This window comes from Prionailurus bengalensis, chromosome A1 (assembly GCF_016509475.1).
Source record: "Prionailurus bengalensis isolate Pbe53 chromosome A1, Fcat_Pben_1.1_paternal_pri, whole genome shotgun sequence".
In the NCBI taxonomy this organism is placed as follows: domain Eukaryota; kingdom Metazoa; phylum Chordata; class Mammalia; order Carnivora; family Felidae; genus Prionailurus; species Prionailurus bengalensis.
The window spans coordinates 62,511,036-62,532,011 of NC_057343.1; positions in this window are offsets into that span (position 1 = coordinate 62,511,036).

Here is a 20,976-nt window from a genome sequence, read left to right on the forward strand (position 1 = left end):
CTATTCCTCACAATACCTACCACTCACACATGAAAGTATGTACAAGTCGAGTGAGAAAAGGAATTTTCTTCTATCCCCTCTCAAAGCATCATGATTGCAGGTGTTATAATAGGTGCTGTGTAGAAAGACAGTGCATATTGTCTCGGGATGCAGAGGGAAGACGTATAGCAGAGCCATTGTGCCCTCAGCCAGGTAAAAAATGCTTTCAATCACAGGCTCAGACACAGAACATAAGAGAAGGTCAGGTATATTCTCTTGCAGTTCACTCCGTATTTTATAGAAATTCAGGTTTTAGGTTTTTAAATATATCACTCATAATCTAAATGCCCCTTCCCTTTCTTATCTTATTGACACAATAATAAAGAGAAAAAAAAATAATATGTTTCTTAGCTTGCTCCTGAATGGCTTAATAATTATTGTTATTCATAAAAACTGATAGTCTAAGAAACCAGTCTGCAAATCTTATTTGTATTACTTTATAATCATTCATCTGAATAAACAGGTGTGAGCTAGTTCAAAAGAAAAATAAAACTTAGAAATTGTCACTCTCTCTTCCCACTGTCACTAATCTCAAAAGAATATTACAAATTCACATCTCACAAATATATATTTCTCAGAAAATATAGGTACCTATTCATTTGCATGACAGTGGTTTTGGTTCAGATTTGTGTTTGGAGTATGTGTTCATTTGTATTTTCATGATAAAATTCCCTTCAGTTCATGATGGGAAAATTCATTTGACACAGTGATAGTATTTAAATTACAGAATTTGTATTATAAATTATTAAGGATGGATTCAGCCTCAGTGTTCTTAGAGTTACGTCACTCAGAATGATTTTATTCAAGAATCTCACTTTGAATGATTGGTTAAACTTGATGATTTTGATAATAAAGCGTGTTTCAAAAACAGTTAATGGATGAAATTTTCCATGATATTTCAAGTTTTTGTCCCAGGTTAGGAATTTTCTAAGATAATCCTTGGTATTTTAAGACTGATTGTATACATCGTATCTTGCAATGAAAGGAAAGGTGAAATAATCAATATACTTTTGAATGTGTTCATTTAATATACTTATTTTGCAAAATTTTACCAACATATTTCCTGTGATCTTCATTTTATGTGTGAAAAATATAATTATAGTTATTTTTGTGGTTTAGTAGTTATATTATTGTGTGAATTTACGTTAGTCATTTTATATAACTCAGAGGATTAGTAATGTAAGAAAATATTTTTGTCATATGAAATTGAAAATAAACTTTTGAAAATTATTAAAAAACACAATGAGATTTTGAAACTACTGCAGGTAGAAATAAATACATACATGCATGCTTATATATAGACAGGCATACACACATCACATTCTAATGGGGGTTACTTAACTATCACATGACTTAACAACTGTTCGGAGAATGACCATAGCTGCATCATGGTTAATCAGCACCACACTTATGACTAGGAGCATGATTTTTGATTCTCATACAAGTATAATTTTATTTGGAGTATTTTACTGCACCTTCCTCCCTCCTCATTTAAGAAGAGTAAGATAATGTGTAAGAGCATTAGCAGTTTGGCACTCTGTATGTCAGTGTAGCCCTAAACTGAGGTATCTTTACTGATAACTCAGAATCATTCCACCTAGGCTTGGCAACATTGTTCAATCTTCCATAATAGTAGTGGCTGCTCCAGAATGTCTCTAATGGAAGAGAATATAATTGAAAGGGGCAAAAGGCCAAGGGAAGTGGTTTGCATGAAAGCATGATTTCAATTTGGACTACGCATGTTGGAGTATTATGGTGGGGAGAGGAAACAAAAAAAAAAAAAATCAAATGTTGATTAAATCACCCTTCAAGAGGTGATCTAAAAATAAACCCTCTCCATTAGCTAGTCCTGCTGCTAGGTGATTACTTCACATTCTAAAACAGTTATGTTTTCAGGCTGACTTTTAGAAGCGTCCTCATTTGTAACATTCTCTATTCTCAGTGAATTGATTTTTTTTTTTTTTGCAGGTCTTTTCACAACAAGCTGATTGTATCAAAGCCTGGGACTGCCTCATTCATTTTTATATTGCAGCATGTGGCAAGTTTTAGAGCCTCTGGATATGCTTTTCATTGGATGAAAGACCAAAGTATAAAATGAAAGAGGAAGAAGAAACATAATAACAGATGCTACCACTCATGCAAAAAAGTAGCTTTTTAGCAGTCATCTAATTATTAACTTAAAATAATACATACTACTTTTCATATTTATTACAATAAATACTTATAAAATTTAGAAATTTCAATGGAATATTAAAAGGAGCTAAAAGAACACTTATACTCTTTTCACATATAAATACCAAATTTGAAAATATATCTTAAAAATAATGCTGTATCCTATATTTCTCTCTCAATCGATTCTTCTTTATAAAAATTAAGCACACTACATATTTCTTTGGATCATCTATAGAGGGGATGTGTGAGGAAACAAACCAGAATATCAAAAATATTAGATAACCAGTACAACAATTTAAAATTTTTGATTTGGGGTAATTAAGTCTTAAAAATGAAATATGTCCCCTAATCTTGAATAATTCTTCCATGGCTATTCTGCCAGCTAAGCCTTCCCTTTGTTCCTGCAGGCCCCGGGCAAACAATCTGTGTCTTCTTTTCTACTCAGCCCGCAACCCATCCTGCTCCCACCTGGCCTCCTGTTTTGCTCAAGCCTGCAGCAGACTAGAATCTGTGTCCTCAGCTTGTCTATTTTTTATTAGTTCGTAAAGATAACAAAGAGTCTATTTTAGTTTAAAGCAGTTTACTATTCATTCTAGCCAGGAGATAGGGGAAAGAAACACAAACTAGGTTAAAATATAAGCGATATAGAGGGAAATTTTAAAGGGCCCTGATATCTAACAAAACTCTCATTGCTTCTTTCTGTAGCTTCTAGTCCCTGCCTCATTTTTATAGACAGTGTCCTGAAAGTTTCAAAGATTTCTTGATGCCATTCAACAATAATAGGTTCAAATTTTTTTCTCCCTTGTCAGTACCTCGCAGGCAGAATTCTAAAGCTGTTCCTCTCCCTGGAAGACTGCCTTGTCTTTGTTCCATCAAACGTGAGTCTAGATACTGTCGGGAGTGGCTTTGTAGATGAGATTATGGCTACTAGTCAGCTGACAGTAATATAGGGGAATTATTTTCAATAATCTGAGTGGACCCAGTTCAATCACAAGGGCCTTGAAAAAGCAGACAGGAGCCAGAGGAGTCCGCTCAAGATGCAACTACAGAAGTCAGGAGAGAGGACACAGGAGAGGAAGATGCGGTTGGTGAAGGGGGCGCTTGGGAAACATGAGAAGAAAATCATGTTTCTGAAGCAAACAGCAGTGGAAATGGAAACCTCAGTCCTATAACTGCACAACAATCTGGTCAACAACTTGAATGAGCCTGGGGACAGATTCTTTCCAGCATCTTAGGAACACAGCCAGCTGATACCTTGATTCCAGCTGTGAAACTCAGAGCAGAGAAACCAGCTATGCCGACCTGGAAGTCTCACTATTCAACTATGAGACAATTCATCTGTGTTATTTGAAGCCACTAAGGTTGTAATTTTTTTAATGGCAGCAATGGAATTCAAATACAAGTACCTAAGTCCTTTACTTAATTCCCTGTAAACTACGTGAGCCTGTTCATCATGAATTCTTAAGTATTACAAAGACACACACACACACACGCACACACACACACACACATTGAACTAGAAACATTTAAATTAGAATTTGTAGATTCAAATATAATTGTTCATTTATGCAACAAGATAGGAGGTTGCCAGCAGATGGCACAGACTTGTTTCAAGACGACAGATGCACATTTTTTAATACTCAGTTTTTATCTTATTTTTAATTAGAAAGTGACACTTCAGACTGAAATTCCTAGAAACCCCCATTAAGTCAAGGAGGAAAAGAAAGAAAGGAACTGGAAAACTGGAAAAGCAATGGCAAATTTGTTGCAAAATAACAATTAACTCAGTACAACATGATTTTGAGATGTGTGTGTGTGTGTGTGTGTGTGTGTGTAAATGGTAAAGGAAAACCTTAAAAGAAAAAGATCAGATTCTAAAAGCCCTTCAATCCTTTATCCAACCAACTAAGCACATACTGTGTGAGTCACTGGAAATTCAATAGGAAGCAGAAGAGTCCTGGTGTCTGTGTAGTAGAGCATTCGGTCCAGTGGGGAACCTTAAGTTCAATCACAGTCACTCCAGTGTATGCAGTCTAGGCAAGGCCCTGCCAGCCAATTCCAGGCATTTAATTTTCTCCTACAAACAACAGGTAGCAATCACACAATTCAACTTCGTGTCTTAAGATTTTCTGTTGGGAAGAGAAGGGAAATGACCAGATTATGTTTTGGAAAAAATCACTCTGATGACCATAGGGTTAAATGACTGAGGGAAGGTGAGTCTGATGGCAGGAAGACTACAAAATTTCTTATGGTAAATAAGCAAGAGATGAGACAAAAATTAAACATAAAATTCAATGAGAGATAAAATAAGGGATGAATTCAGCAAATATTCAAGAAAAATATAATAACTGATTTAGAAGATTATTGGATGTGGGGAAAAGAGAATACAGGATGATTATTAGGGATGCTTTTGAACAAGTTGCTTCCATCAACTGAGATATATAGGAGAATCCATAAGAATATTAAAATTAAACATGACTTTTTTTCTGATTGAAGTTCCTATGGGGCACGAAAATACCAAAGTCAAATAGTCAGATGTGGTAAGACAATTAACGATCCCCCCAAAACATCTGTGTCCTAACCCCCAGAACACGTGAGAAGGTTAATTTATACAGTAAAAAAAAGATTCTGGAGATGGGATTATGTTAAAGATCTTGAGATGGGGAGCTAATCCTGAATTATATGAGTAGTCCTAATAGAATCAGAAGGATCCTTCCAAGAGGGAGGCAGGGGGTCAAAGTGAATAGTAACACAAGCGAAGACCAGAGCAAAAGACTGGTGTAATGTGAGGAAGGAGCCATAAGTCCAAGAATGCAAACAGCTTCTAAAGATTGTTCCAGAAGGAAGTAGCTGTGCCAACACCCTGACTGGATCCCTGTGAGACTGATTTTGCTCTTCTGACCTCTAAAAATATAAGGCAATAAATTTTAAACCGCTAAGTCTGTGGTAATTTCTTACAATAGCAACAGGAAATTAATACAGCACATGTATACGTATGTGTGAACGTGAGCGTAGAACTAGAAGATAAGAGTGACTCCCTATCTCAGTTGCCCTGAAACCCCACCAGCAAATCTCCATCACAAGTGTGGTAATGTACTTTGAGATATGAATTTCTGTTCTACCAAATGCCTCTGACTTACAAGCAGTAAGTCTTCTCTTAGTTTCCTTCTTCCCCATGACACCCTTCTCTCTAGGCTAAACAACAAAAACAAAATCAAATCAAAACAAAACAAACCAACAAAAAACAGAAGTTACTTGAATTCAGCTGTTTTTTTTATTCTTCCATAAACCTGAATTCATTCAAGTGATTATGCTAAGCTGATATGCATGAATGGGGACACTGTGCAGGACAGGAAATACAGAGCCTCAAGGATGACAGGTAGGAGACTGTGGCTCCACAGCTGTGGAAAGTGTCCAAGAATGTTGGAAGCATTCACACAGTTCTCTGAAGCATCTTGAGGAAGGAACAACGGCCCATAGGGAAAGGCTATGTGGTGTATCTCTGGAGAGGCTGGAGCCAGAATTTTGAGGCTTGGCAGTTTCCCAACCACTGTATATAGTGTAAACACAAGATTTCAAGGCTCCATGTGGGCTGGTGGTGCTTATAAAGGACTAGGGATTTGGAACTCCCTTTTTTTCTGTAAAACATATCCACTTTCCAGACTTTATGCAAGTAAAGGGAGAGTATGTGAATCATAGGAATATCTGAGATTACATTTTTTCCCCCGCTACCTATTGGGATAGGGACTAGAAGCTGGATTTATGGTTAGTTTTAAAATATTGAAAATATAATAATTGATGCATGCCTTTCTTCTGAAATAAGGTTGTTTGCATATGGAACAGAAATAATGTATGAATTATTAAAATTAATAGAGTTCAGTAGGTTGACAGAGGATAACTGCATAAATCCATTGAATTTCTACATACTAGCAATACAACATCTTATTTAAACAATTGCTTATAAAATTGTTTTACAAATACTTAAAATTTACCAAGATAAAAAAGTGGGATACGAGATAGTGAGTTTTATAAGCAGTGAATAATTTATGTTTACAAAGAAATAAAATTCATTAAAAGACATTAAATCAATGTAGATATAATATTGATGTATAAGGAAACTCTGTATCTTAAAAAGATAACCATTCTCTCCAAATTGATCTTCTAACTTAATGAAATTTCGGTACAAATTCCAAAATTGGTCTTCATGCAACTTAAAACACATAGGGAGATACAAAGAGCCACTAAGGGTCAAAATGTGTTTCTGAAAATTATCTACATGAGGTAATTTGCTATGCAGATATTATGATTAACTGTAAAACTATACAATAACACAGATTGATATAAGGATTCATAATTAGTACAATAAAATAGAATAGACAGTAAATAGATCCAGACATATATAAAAACTTTATTTATGGCAGTGGTGGTTTATCACTGGGGAACAATAAATCAATCAACCAGTGATCAGTAGATGTCTGACTTATTTACTTGCGAAAAGAAATGAAAAGGCAATTCCCGCCTCACATCACATACATACCAAAAAACGATTCAAGATAGATTAATTACTTAAATATAAAGCAACATTAAAATATTTTTTTAACTTTAAAAAAATCTGTTTATTTATTTTCAAGAAGCGGGGAGGGAGAGAGAGAGAGAGACAGTGGCAGAGAGAGGGAGACAGAGGATCCAAAGCAGGCTCTGTGCTGCAAGCATAGAGCCCAATGCAGGTCTCAAACTCACAACCTGAGCTGAAATTAAGAGTCGGATGCTTAACTGACTGATCCACCCAGGGATCCCTAAAATATTTTTTTAATTTAAGAGAATATGTATATGTTCTTAGGATGGAAAGCATTTCTTAAATAGAACACAAAAGTAAAATCATAAAGGTGGCTGCATTAATATGAAGAACTTATGTTACTTGATCTAATCTCCATCAAAATCCCAGCACATTATTTTGTGGATACCGACAAAGCTATTCTAAAGTGTGTATGGAGAGGCAAGACAGCCAGAATAGCCAACACAATATTGAAACAGAAAAACAAAGTTGGAGGACTGACCTTACTTGACTTCAAGACTTACTATGAAGCTACAGTAATCAAGACAATGTGATACTGGCAAAATAGAAAATAGGAAAATGGAACAGAACGGAGAGCCCAGAAATAGAGTACTGTAAGTATAGTCAGCTGACCTTCAACAAAGAATCAAAGGCAATACAATGGAACAAATAGTCACTCCAGCAAATACTCACCAACTGGACATCAACATGCGAAAAAATGAATCAAGATACAAGCCTTTATACCCTTCACAAAAATTAATTCAAAATGAGCTTGGATGTAAAGGTAAAATGTAACACCAAAAGTGAACGCTACGGTAAATTATGAACTTGGGGTGATTGTGATATGTCAATGAGAGTTGATCCTCGGTAGCAAATGTACCTCTCTGGTGGTGATAATGGGGGAGCCTATGCATGCCTGGGATCACGGAGTATATATGAAATCTCCGTACTGTTCTCTTAATTTTGTTATAAATCTAAAACTGCTTTCAAAAAAGAAAGTCTTAAAAAAATCTTGTGTGAAGAGAGCATGAACAGTTCAACTAAAATTCAGATAACAATAATAATAATATGCATAAATTAAAAAATAAAAAATAATCTGGAATACCTTAGTAATTAAAAGAAAAGAAACAAACACGCCAGTAAAAATATGCAGAAGATAATGTGGTACACACAGAAGAGGAAACACAAATGATAATAAATATTTGAAAATATGCTATAATTCATCAGTAAGAATAATTATTAAATATAGCAAAAATTAAATTCAGACAACCTCTAGTATTGGGTCAGGCAAACAGACTGGTCCCTTGTCTACTGTTAGTTGAAATATTTATTGAAAACCATTTTCCATTTTTAATGACATTTCCTTGACTCTATTGTGCATAATTTTCATATTTAGTGAGTCTTAACAAATGATTCAGTGTTATTCAGCAGACTATTTTTAAATTTCTTAGTGTTACATAAAATAATGATGCATCTTAAAAGCAGTGGCATCTTAAGATTTGGAAAAAATATGGCAATAGATCTGAAGATACATAAATTGTACATTACAGAATTTCTGCTTCCAGTTTCATAGCCTAGTTAAATTTTTGCACATACCATTTTTTCCTAGCTCCATTAGTCATATCTGAAAATGCAGGCAGAATAAGATAAATAATCATGACATGGAAGTAAAAAAACACACAAAAAACTGTCTTTCAAGAATGACAGACATCTTATGTTAAAATGTGATGGATGTTATCCCTTCATTGTAGTAAGCCTTGTTTTTTTCTTTTATGTTTTCATGACTAAATCAATAAATCAGGTATATTTAGTCTAGTAGAGACTGGGAAAGTGATGCACCTATAGATGGCCTCTTAGTAAATCACTGTCAGTCTGATAAGGATATAATAAATATTTTATAAGAGATAAAACACACAGATGATTAAACATTTATTTTTTTAATGTTTATTACTTTTGAGAGAGCGAGATAGACAGCGAGCAAGGGAGAGGCAGAGAGAGGGAGACAGAATCCCAAGCACTCTGCCCTGTCAGCATAGAGCCGAACTTGGGGCTCTAACTCAGGAACCACGAGACCATGACCTGAGCCAAAACCAAGAGTTTGACACTTAACCAACTCAGCCGCCCAGGTGCCCCCAGATCATTAAATATTTAAAAACCAATGTGTTTTAGTCAGAATAGAAAATAAACTATATTACTAAATATAGATAAAGAAAGGTACAAAGAATCCAATAGCTTCTTTTTCACTGGTAAATTTTATGCACGTCATTTTCATACAAAAAGATTGGATTTTTTGTAACTGTGCTCTGTGGTCTCAGAACACAGCAAAGGGATATTCTTAAGGGCCACCGAAGGAGATAAATGCAGTGTGGAGTGGGCGGGGTGCTAACCCGCTTCAACCACAATAGTTCTTTTTATATTGTACTTTTATAACTGGAAAAATTTGAGTCATAATTTGTCCACAATCCTATTATTTATATAAGAGATTTTGTAAAATATTAAGATAAAAAAGAAACTTTTTCTTTATTCTGTTTCTATTGAATTAATTTCTATAAGGATTCTTTCTCTTGCAAAAGGCGGATGGAATGTAATAAAACTTGGCTGGAGCAAATGGAGAATTCACTGACTCAATTTAAAATGTTAAGAAATTTGGCCAACTTCAAAGGCAGCACGGTTTTAGGAGCTCATATGGTGCATCAGGAACCAGTGCAAATCCTGATCAGTTCTACTCTCCTCCTCGTGCTGTCTTACATTTCACACGGTTTTTTTCATCATGGCCTCAAGATGACTGTGTTCATTCCAGATCTAACTAATATCCCTCTGGCTTCTCATTCAATGGAAGAAAGAAACTTCAGAAGTCTCAGAATACTAAACAGTTTTAAAAAAATCAGCTTAGACCTAACTTTCGCTCGTGATTCAGATTGATGTTCCTATGAATCTCTACCTCAAGGATAATGTGATTATACTAACAGTCCAAGATAAGTCGGGGCCCATTCAAAGGAGAGGAGGCCGTATGCTTCTTCAGAAGTCAAATGTGCTGTCTGGAAAAGTTGCACAATTTGTGGGGTGCAAAATGAAACTGCAGGGTTCCATGTTAAAAAAATAGTACGGATTTTAAGACAGCAACAACAGAGCATAAAACCAAGCACAGTGGTCTTCTCAGCATGGAGCCCCGTGCTACTGCACAGGCTATGTGCCCATGAAGCCTTCTTCTTTAACCAGAAGTAGGGTAAGTAGATTCTTGGTGGAAGAAATTAGCATATGTCCCATATGGAAACTGAATTCAAACTTTTATTTACCCTTTAACATTTGAATTCCAACTAAGGTTTCGAGCTTTGGAAAAGTCTTATACTTAAAAAAAAAAAAAACAAAAAACTTTACTAATTTAATAATAATAGAAAATGTGAAACACTGTCTTTTCTTTCATAAACTTTACACTTTTATACCTTTGTATCTTAACTTCCATATTTTCTTTTGTGTGTATTCCCATCGGTCCTTCATTTTCACTTGTATATACCAGTCCCTCCTAGTCTCAAAGAAGCAGAGACATGCTATCACCTTAATACAGGTTTTCCTTCTTGTTTCCCCTCTGCCTTCATTTCCTCCTTTTCGATACTTAATTATACTTATCTCCTCTGTTTCTCGAAGCACCTCACATGTTCATTTTGTCACCTGTAAAATTCTTTCCCAGTGTCAATTTTCAGTTTTATTTATTTCTGAATCTAACCGTAAAGTGCATAGTGTGGAATTCAGTGACTTGTGCCTAATGGGGCCCAATCAGTATTTCATGAGTGAATGAATATCATATTCTTTCCCACTCTTATGCTTATTCATTCCCGGCTCTGACTGAATCCTCCCATTTAATTAGATAATATATATCAGAGAACCAGAATAATTCCTGATACAAGTTAGTTCACAGAACAAAATATAATGTGATTTGAATTTGTATGAAAGCATCATTTCTTTAAATGTGCATAGGCATGCTAGTCCTAACGTTTAAGATTAAATAAAACCTGTTTCTATAAACATAATTATATTGTGTAATTTTCTAAACTCAGAATTCTTTATCTTCAAATATTTTGTTTCTTAAGTTTGTGTGTGTGTGTGTGTGTGTGTGACTTGCCTTGTGTTATCTTAATTATGTTCCAAACCCCATTATATTTAATTTAGGAAAGCATTATACAAACATGAAAAAGACTGACTTCCTGGATGCCTTTATAATTATGTTTCATACACCAGGTTGTCATGACTAATTAATCACTTTTATACCTTAAAATGAACACCAAATTAATGACGCCCCATATTCTTAAACAAAATGATATTAGCACAACATTATTTTCTGGTTAAAGACCTCACTAGAGTACAAATATGTTTGCATACCTTATCTGTAATTGCAAGTGTCACTGTAGTAGGAAAGAAAGCTATTAACGTTATGCAATGAACATTTAAAGAAATGCTCATAGTCAAAGAGATAATATGAGGCAGATAATTTAATTATTAGTTTGATTGCTTTTTAATCTGAGTCATCAGCCTTCTGCTTCACGGCTTATCATAATTTGCATTCTTGTGGTGAACTCTAACTAAAATGGCCAAAAAATGCAGTATATTTTCTAAGCAATAAGTCTAACAACATAAAAAAATGGCCAAGATTAGATTTTATGTTGGTTGGATGGAGCCTTGCCTTAAAAATATATGATTTTACAATTGGAATCACTATGTATGTCTATCCATGTAAACAACAACAATAACCACGTATATTTACTGCTCAGTTTTTGTTTTGTTAAGAACCCAATTCTTAATATTTTCAGGAAATTGGATTATAATAATTACTTTGTATTAAATATATTTTTATATGTTTATTTACTATGTTCTACTTTTATTTGTTATATGTTTATATATATTATTTATATATATTTATATTTATATTTATATTTATATTTATATTTATATTTATATTTATATTTATATATTCCCCTACTTGCAGTAAGAAGAAATAATGAGATCAGATACATAGGTCTAAAAAAATATACACACAGAGAGGGTTCAAAGAGCATGTTTTCACAACATCTACTGCAGTGAGACTCTATAATCATGAGACAACTGAAAGGATCCATACGTTTTAAGTTCAACCACAAGCAAGTTAATTTTATAAGATTTGTATAAGGGCTTAAATGTTGGGACCATACGTTAGTCAATAATGTGACAATGAACTTGATGAAAAGTTGAAACTAATTTAGCTGTTCCCAAGGCTGCACATACTTTCTATTGTGTTGGAAAATGTTGTTTGACTGTATTACAGAGTGACCTATATGTTCATCCTTTAGAACAAGAAAGATTGTAAGCACCTTGAAGAAACTGACAAAATGTCTACGGAAGAAAAGAGGATTTGGCAACCCAAATTATCCAGACTTGTCATGAACATTGATTTAATTCAAGTCTGTAATCACACAATAATAATCAAATAGAGAATTAAGGAATTATTTAGTCAATTTTACCAATCAGGATAATCCAAGACTAAATCCTTGGTTTTCAATAGCTTGAGAGGATTTTAGACATCTGTATTTTTCACATAATTGCCTGAATGCTTTCTTTAATTTTTTCTTAGTATTAGAAGCTGAACTTATCTTGCATCAAAATTTGCTTTCAACGGTATGTAAAGAAATCTTTGTCATGGTAAAAGCGGTAAAATTAATACTTTTAAAATTAGTTCATGAAAGTATATCAGGGAAAAGCAAAGGGAGTTACACATGTGTTCCTTCTGGAATGATAGAGAAATATACATCTCCTTTCCTGCTGGTGCTAGAGAAATATTTTCCTATGAAACTAACCCTATTTAGAATTTTATTTGATTAGTGGAAGATAAGTAACTACATTGTCTCATGCAAATTCAGAAAGTATAATGTGAGTGCTTGTGCATTTTAATTGGGAAAGTTGCTACATCCCAATAACAATAACATCAAAACATTGTTATGTGTGTATGTATGAGGTACATTTTAAAAAGTCATTCTGTTTCTTTAGGGAACTGGCAGATTCCAAGAAAACCAGTTAAATATAGTATGCTTGCTACGGTAATTGTGTTACATAAAAAGGGATAAATTAAGATGTTATAAATTTGATATGCCATCTGTTTCTGTTTTTCTTATATTCATCACATGCATCTGTTCTTATTCAGCTATAAGGAAGCACTTTGTCTTAATTTACACATCAAAATATTGCAAAAATATCAATTTCGTACACGTAAAAACTTCCTTTTCCTGAAACGTCTACTAATATCAAAGAGAAACAAATTTTCAAATTAAGACCCTGTCTTCAAAAAAGAAATTGAGAAAAAAATATATATATATACCTGGCTAGATAAAGGAGATCCAAATCACTCAAATAGTTTTTCTCCAAATTATTTAAAATTATACAGGCATCATTTGTATGATTCGTTCACTCTGGAAACAATAAAAACTGATCTTAGAGAGTTAGAGGAAAAAACTTTTGTCATATTCGATTATGTTGGTATCATGTAGAATATAAATGTGTTTTAAAATAATGAGATTTATGCACATATATATATATCATTTCAAAGTATTTGTTATCATTATCCTGATGCTTTGTTTTGATTTAAAACTATCAGGCACAACCTTTATATTTTGAAAACAAACAGAACCCAATGAACCTATCTGTATTACAAGTGATTTAAATAATGGCAAAGAAAAAAAAAGGGATACAATAGGTTTTGAACATAGTATTATGTTGACTATGTACTTCCAGGGTAAAGATAAATACAATCACAAATAAATCTTAAAATCTAATTTGTAGTTTTGCCGTTCCATATTTTTTAATGTTTATTTATTTATTTTGAGAGAGAGAGAGTGCAAGAGTGGGAGAGGAATTAACATCATGTACCTTGCAATATGAAACACCAAAAATAATGCAGCATCTCTTATGCAGTATCTTTACTAAATAAAACACATCTAATCCTGAAGAAAAATTGAAAAATCCAATTAAGATTTGGGGCACCTGGATGGGTCAGTTGGTTAGGCATCCGAATCTTGATTTCAGCTCAGGGTCTGATCTCACGGTTTCCTGAGTTCGAGCCCCATGTAGGGCTCTGTGCACTGACCCTGCAGAGCCTGCTTGAGATTCTCTCTCTCTCTCCCTCTCTCTCTACCCCTCTCCCGCTCTCACTCTGCCTCTCTCAAAATAAATAACTTAACAGATTGTACAAAACATCGGGCTTTTATGTCTTCAACAAATAATAAACAGTAAATAAACAACAAACAAGGAATAATGTTAAGAAAGACAAAGAAGGGCTATCGAACTATTCCGGATTAAAAAAAAAAAAAAACACCCAAAAACTAGAGACCATATTAACTAAATGCAATGGATGATATTGGGACACTCTACAAGTGGCATTATCAGGACTAATGAAAACCACTTCAAAGCTATGCAAAGAAATTAGTATAAGGAAATGAATCATAAGCTCTGTATTTCATGACAGTGGGAGATACCAAAAATCATGCAGAAAAAATTCAAATGAAGGTGAGTAACTTGCAGATTGGGTAACTTAAAACCCATAAATCCACAGAAAGGTGGGGCACTTGGGTGACTCAGTTGGTTAAGTGTCTGACTCTTGATATCAGCTCAGGTCATGATTTCACAGTCTGTGGATACCAGTCCCATGTTGGGCTCTGAGCTGTCAGTGTAGAAGCTGCTTGGGATTCTCTTTCTCTCCCTCTTTCTCTGCCCCTCCTTTGCTCATTCTCTCTCTCTCTCTCTCTCTCTCTCTCTCTCTCTCTCTCAAAATAAATAAACTTTAAAAAAATCCATAGAGAGGAAGAACAGAGAATCCAGGCAATTCAGTTAGAAGATGTCATCAATTTCCAGGAATTGGATGCATCAGCTACCATAGCAGGTGGCTGAGAAGCAGAATGTGAAAATAACAATTGTTCATTAAGCCTTTCAATGACCTCTGGATGTGCAGTTCTACCCAACAGGACTCCTGGAAGGTGGTTTCTACAGAAATTAAACAAGAATGTTCTCAGAAACCCCAGGTGTTGATACAGGGGATGAATAGGGTGCCAGGCTACATTTGGGGGATTAAGAGGATGTCCTCATACAGAATGTTGAGGCCTCATGGTCCACCTTTCTTTGCTTCACATCTAAAACTCTCCCTTCCAAGTTTGTGATTAGAGGACTCTACAGATATCTAAGAATTTCCAAAGAAAAGCTGACTGACCACCTTATTATCCTAGAGGAAAGTCACTCTTTTCTCTGCTATTTCCTAATCATTTAGGTTATAGGCTTATAAAATTTATTAATCTCAAGAAAACAGCTCTTTGCTCCATTTTCTCTATTATTTTGGTTTTTGTGTGTGTGTGTCACTATTCATTTCTGTTTTTATCATTATTATTCTGTTTCTTTTGCTTACCCTATGTATCATTTGAGCTGATTTATCCAGCATCTGAAAGTGGAAGCTGAAGTCAAGATTTGAGAACTTCCTTTTTTTATAATATGAGTATTTAGTATTATAAATTTTGGCCTAAGTGTTGCTTTAGAGGCCTCCCACAAATTCTAATGTTAGATTTTCATTTTTATTCAGTTCATAATACTTTTTAATTTTCTCTTTAACCAGATTACTATTTCAGGATTTCTCCAGAGTTCTGTTATCGATTTCTAATTTGATTCTATTTTGGTTAGATAATATAGTTTGTTCAGTTCAAAATCTTTGTGATTTATTGACACTTGTTTTGTCCCTATTTTATCTTCTTTATTTAAAAAAATAATGTTTATTTATTTATTTATTTATTTATTTATTTTTTAGTTGATGAAAATTTATTGAATTAAATCCTCTGATTTTTTTTCCTTTTTTGATAATTTTGTTAAATGTACTCTCTTTATTTTTTTATTTTTATTTTTTTCCAATATTCATGTATTTATTTAATAATGAATAAATCATCATTCTGTAGCTTGTTTAGTACATCTGGAGGTTTTTAAAGATACAGACTCAAACTAAAGCATTAAACATACCTTCTTCAGTGGTGCATAATTTTTGAGAGCGAGAGAGAGACAGTATGAGAAAGGGAGGGGCAGAGACAGAGGGAGACGCAGAATCAGAAGCAGGCTCCAGGCTCCGAGCTGTCAGCACAGAGCCCAATAAGGGGGCTATTGTCCTTATTTTATCTTAATAAATGTTCCACTTACACTTCTCAAGAATGCAAATTTGGCTGTTATTGGGTGGAGCATTCTATAAATGCCAAGTTGTTCAAGTAGATTGACAGTGGTTTAAAAATTTTCTGTATCTTTTCTGTCTACTTGTTCTATTAATTAATTAAGAAGAGATGCCGGATCTCTTGACTATAAAGTACATTTGTCTCTTTCCCTTTGAAAGGGAAGTTTTTTTCAGGTATTTTGTCGATCTGTTATTAGGTAAGTAAATACAAAATTATCATGGATAGTCCCTTTTGATGAATTGGCTACTTTATCATTGTGGAATAGCCCCTTGATCCCCAATAATGTTCTTTGTGATTAAATCTGCTTGACTGATGTTAGTTTAGGGATTTCAGCCTTTTATTCATTTGTGATAGGAAGATCTATTTTTTTCACTATTCTTAAAAATCTTATATTTATACCTAAAATGCAATTCTTACAGGTAGCCTATAGTTGGGTCTTAAGAACCATTCTTAACAAGTTAAGGAATCTTTAAAAAAAATCTATACCATAGGATATGTTGTCTCTGTGTATGCATGTTTGTGTATGTGTGTGGGTGAGAGAGAAACAGAGAGAGAGAGAGAGAGAGAGAGAGCGAGAGAGAGTCAAAGAGAGACAGAGAGAGACACAGAGGCAGAAAATAATCAGCTGCTTACCAATAGTACTGGTATTCAGCAGGCACCTGAAACTTTCCTTTAAGCAAAAGCAAATTAAGAAGCTTTCCCATACCAATCTAATTTATGTAAATACAGAAAAGCCCCCTCCCTGCAACACATATACAAATATAAAATACAAGTCCTCTGAACTTGTACCATAGCATCCTAAGACATTAAAAAATCTTTGCAGTTCACAAACTTTTAGTTGTGATCATTCCGTGAGGCTATTTCTGCCTTATACCAGTGATTGTGGAAATGTCAGGGGACTCTTGTTCAACAGTAAATAAGCAATAGCTACAATGATAACAGTTCCATCTATCTACCTCCTAAATAGCTCTTAAATTTAACTTCACATTGGCTTTCACTGCCCCAGCTCAATCTTTTATTTCTCACCTAGAAAACTATAATATCCTTCTAACAGGGAAACTCAATTCCACCTTATCATCTCTATAGTATTGCCACAAAAATTTTGTGTTGTTTGTTTTAAAACTTTTATCTGCTTATAAAAGTATAGTAGGTATTTTAAAGTAATTTATATGGACTTAATACTACCTGTAAAAGTGAAAGTTATTTACCCACTTCAAACCTATTCTCACCTGTAAATGGAGATGAATAGTAACTACCTTGTGTAATTTTTTGTGAGGATTATATATGGCATCCATGTAAAGTGCTTCCTTCTCACATTACATGGAACCTAGGAAATCCTCCGTGAAAGTTAGCTGTGATGCTGTGGCTGCATATAGTAAGTAATTTGGAAACTTAAGAAAAATAATAAGGAACAAAGTAGTAAATCATACTTACCAAGCCATTAATGCTTTATAGATTTTTTTTGTTTTGTTTTCTGGTCAGTCTTATAAGTGATGCACCACTCAGAATTAAAACTTGGGCCAGCAGATAGATAGGATTATAGTGTTTTATTTGAAAGAATACTTTTTTTAAGAATACATTTTCAGACCAACTTTGATCAAGTCATTATGTTTTTATTATAATTTATTGTCAAATTGGCTAACATACAGTTTGTACAGTGTCCTGTTGGTTTTGGGGGTAGATTTTTAACCAAACCTTACAAGCAATAATTGATTAAAATGAAGTTTGATATCTGATATTCCTCTCCCTCTCCGACCCCCACCTCTCTTCCCTCTTGCATGCCTCTCTCGCTATTTTCACATTTTCTTTCCCAGATGAAATTTAGGAGAGCTGACATACTTGAAATATTGAATTTCTTCCTCCAGAAACATAGTGCATATCTTATTTTATTCAAGACTCTTTTCTCACTTCCCAGTACATTTTTTAGCTTTTGTTTTCCAGGTCTTGAACATAGTTTTCTTTAGGCCTATTCCTAGTTTTTATAGATAGCGTTGCTATTATGAAACAAGTGACCTCATCCTTCAATATTCTCAATTTGAATTTTGATCATTTAACTATTGATTGTAAGTTCTCCAGAGGATTCTGTTTAATGTTTCGGTAAACAATCATATCAGCAAGTATCACCAATTTTGCTACTTTGGTTTTTTTAATCATATTTTCAAAGTTTATTTTTTAGAGAGAGAGACACACACACACACACACACACACACACACACACACACACACGACAGAGTGGGAGTGGGGGTGGGCAGAGAGAGAGGGAGACACAGAATCTGAAGCAGGCTCCAGGCTCCAAGCTGTCAGCACACAGCCTGACATGGGGCTCATACCCACAAACTGTGAGATTATGACCTGAGCCAAAGTCAGCTGCTTAACCGACTGAGTCACACAGGTGCCCCTGGTTTTTTATCATTTCTAATGTTGAGAAAATGTTTCTGGCTATTAAATATTTAGAGTAAATGAATTCCAAAGATTATATTTAATTTTACTCTTGAATATTAGTGTTAAATGATTTGTGTAGTGAAATCCAGGTTCAAACTAATCTTTGTTTATAAATTTGAAGTTGTTAATATATTGTCTTCTAAAGAACCAAGTATGATGCCAAAATTATTCTTATGCATACAGAAATAATCTTCTTATGTGCTCTTTGAAATTTTTAATAAAATCTCCACATGTTTTGTATTTCATCTAGATACATGGATAAGAGTAGAAGGGTTCTATTACCCTTTCTTGGAAATTATAATAAAGCTTTTGTGTTTAAAACAGACTTTTTTACTGAAAATTGATTACAGAGTAGTGACCTGACTCTGACCACAAAATTTGCTGGATTTGGCATCTAGAATATTCTTCTATTCATCTTGAATAAACATTCCATACAAGGTGAGGTTAGAGCTCCTGAAAAATAAAAACAAACAAACAACAACAACAACAACAAAGAATTGAACTGAAATTCTTAGAGAACTTTTCTATTACCTGCCAATAAATCTTTGTATCTGTGGCAGAATCCTGCTTGAGAATTTTTTTTTTTGCAACATACTCCCTAAAGGGAATATTGTAGTAAATACAGCCTCACATCCTTCACTTCGTTTATTAGAAGGTTATTACCAAGAACATTCTAATGACTTTGAGTGACCAAAATGTTATTTGTTTGTTCACAATAACATCTAAAATTAATTGTCCAAAAACTTAATTTCGTTTTTAGGGACACAACTCTGCTTTCAGATTTCTCTACATCAGTAAATGGAAACTGTATCCCTCCAGTTGCAACTTTACCAGAACTATGGCTTAAGCTACCATTGCTCATCTGAATTATTTCCACAATTTTTCTGTCTCCTTGCTTCTCCCCTTTCTCTTCCCTACTCTATTTTCTATACAACAGCTAAAATGATTAAACTGTAAAACAAAGTATAGTGCTCCTCTGTATCAAATATCTTAATAGAGCTTCCCAATTAATTGAGAGTTTTATTCATAGTGTTTCTCTTTCCATTACCTTTGAGGATCTAATATATAATGTTCACCAACACCGCCAACCCCAAACACATACACACACACACACACACACACACACACACACAGTACTTCCCTTGCCTTTATCTTCTACTAGTTCCCTTCTGAACACTATGCTGTAGCCTGTCTGGCATCTGTGATATTCCTAAAACATTCCCATTATACTCTTGCCACAGGTCCTTTGCACATCCTGTTCCCTCTCACTAGAATTATATTCTTCAGATCTTTATTTAAGTTCCTCTTCTCTCTTTCATGTTTCTGTTCAAATGTCTATATGGTACAGAGAACAACTACATAACATAACAATCAAACATTCCATCTACTTTCCCCTTATTATGCTTGTAATATCTATGACAGAAAGAAGAATAAATAGGTAATGAATGCAAAAATTAGGTATGTACAAACTGCTGAAATAATTCTAATATTTAATTGACTTTTATAAAGTAAAAACCTGTTTCTTAACATTACAAACAAATGACAGCTAGAAGGAGTGTTAGTTGGAGTGTTAGTTGCCTTTGCTTTATACAGTCCAGTAACCTGGCTTCGTTTATCTCATGAAAGAATCTGTGTATAAAATTCAGTGGATCAATGACTCTCAATGGGAAAAAAAGGTTATGTATTTTTTTTCAACAATCTGTAACTAAAACTTAGCATTTTCTTCAATTATGAATGTAAGCAAAACAGTGGAGTAACAGTGGTGTCTGTGACTTTGTCATTGATACATATAATAATATCCTACTAGGTTTTGGTGATGGTCATTATGAGATACTTATAAATGTTTTCATGCCCTTATTAAAAACCTGTCACTTATTAAAACCTGTCACTAGATCACACATGATTACAACAGTGTCTACCTGGGTCTCCTGCTTTTGAAGCACAAAGGTGTTGGGGAATGATGTCATATTGCTTTCTTTCAATTTGATTCTCTAATTTCTAAGTAGGATTTCTAAATGTTCTGGCATGCGCTAATCTATGCCTACTGCAGCTGTTGAGTCAAGGGTTTACCTAATTCAATATTCCCTTCATCACTCTAAATATGAATGTTAGAATGTGTGAATTTTCTAAGTGTGGGGTGGAGATAGACGTACCAGTGCCCGTAGCTCATAATGTCACCTTACCTAAAACTAATAAAATGATGCTTCTATCTCACACAATTCATCAGCCCACTCACAAATCCATGCAAAAGTGGTTGCACATTCCTTTCATCACGATGTACAAATGCCTCATCTTGGTGTACAGAAAACTTCTTTCACTAATCTCTACTTTTACAACTTAACTTGTCTGTTTCCTATATTATCTTGCAGCAATAATAATAATAACCCTTTATTGAGGCATATATATATTGTGCCATATACCAAGCTCAATGTTTTATATAAATTATCTCATTTAATTCCACAACAACATTATTATTATCTTCAAATTATAAGCAATGAAAATGAAGGTTATGAGGTTAAATAAATCAGTCAAGGTCACACAAGCAAGAGA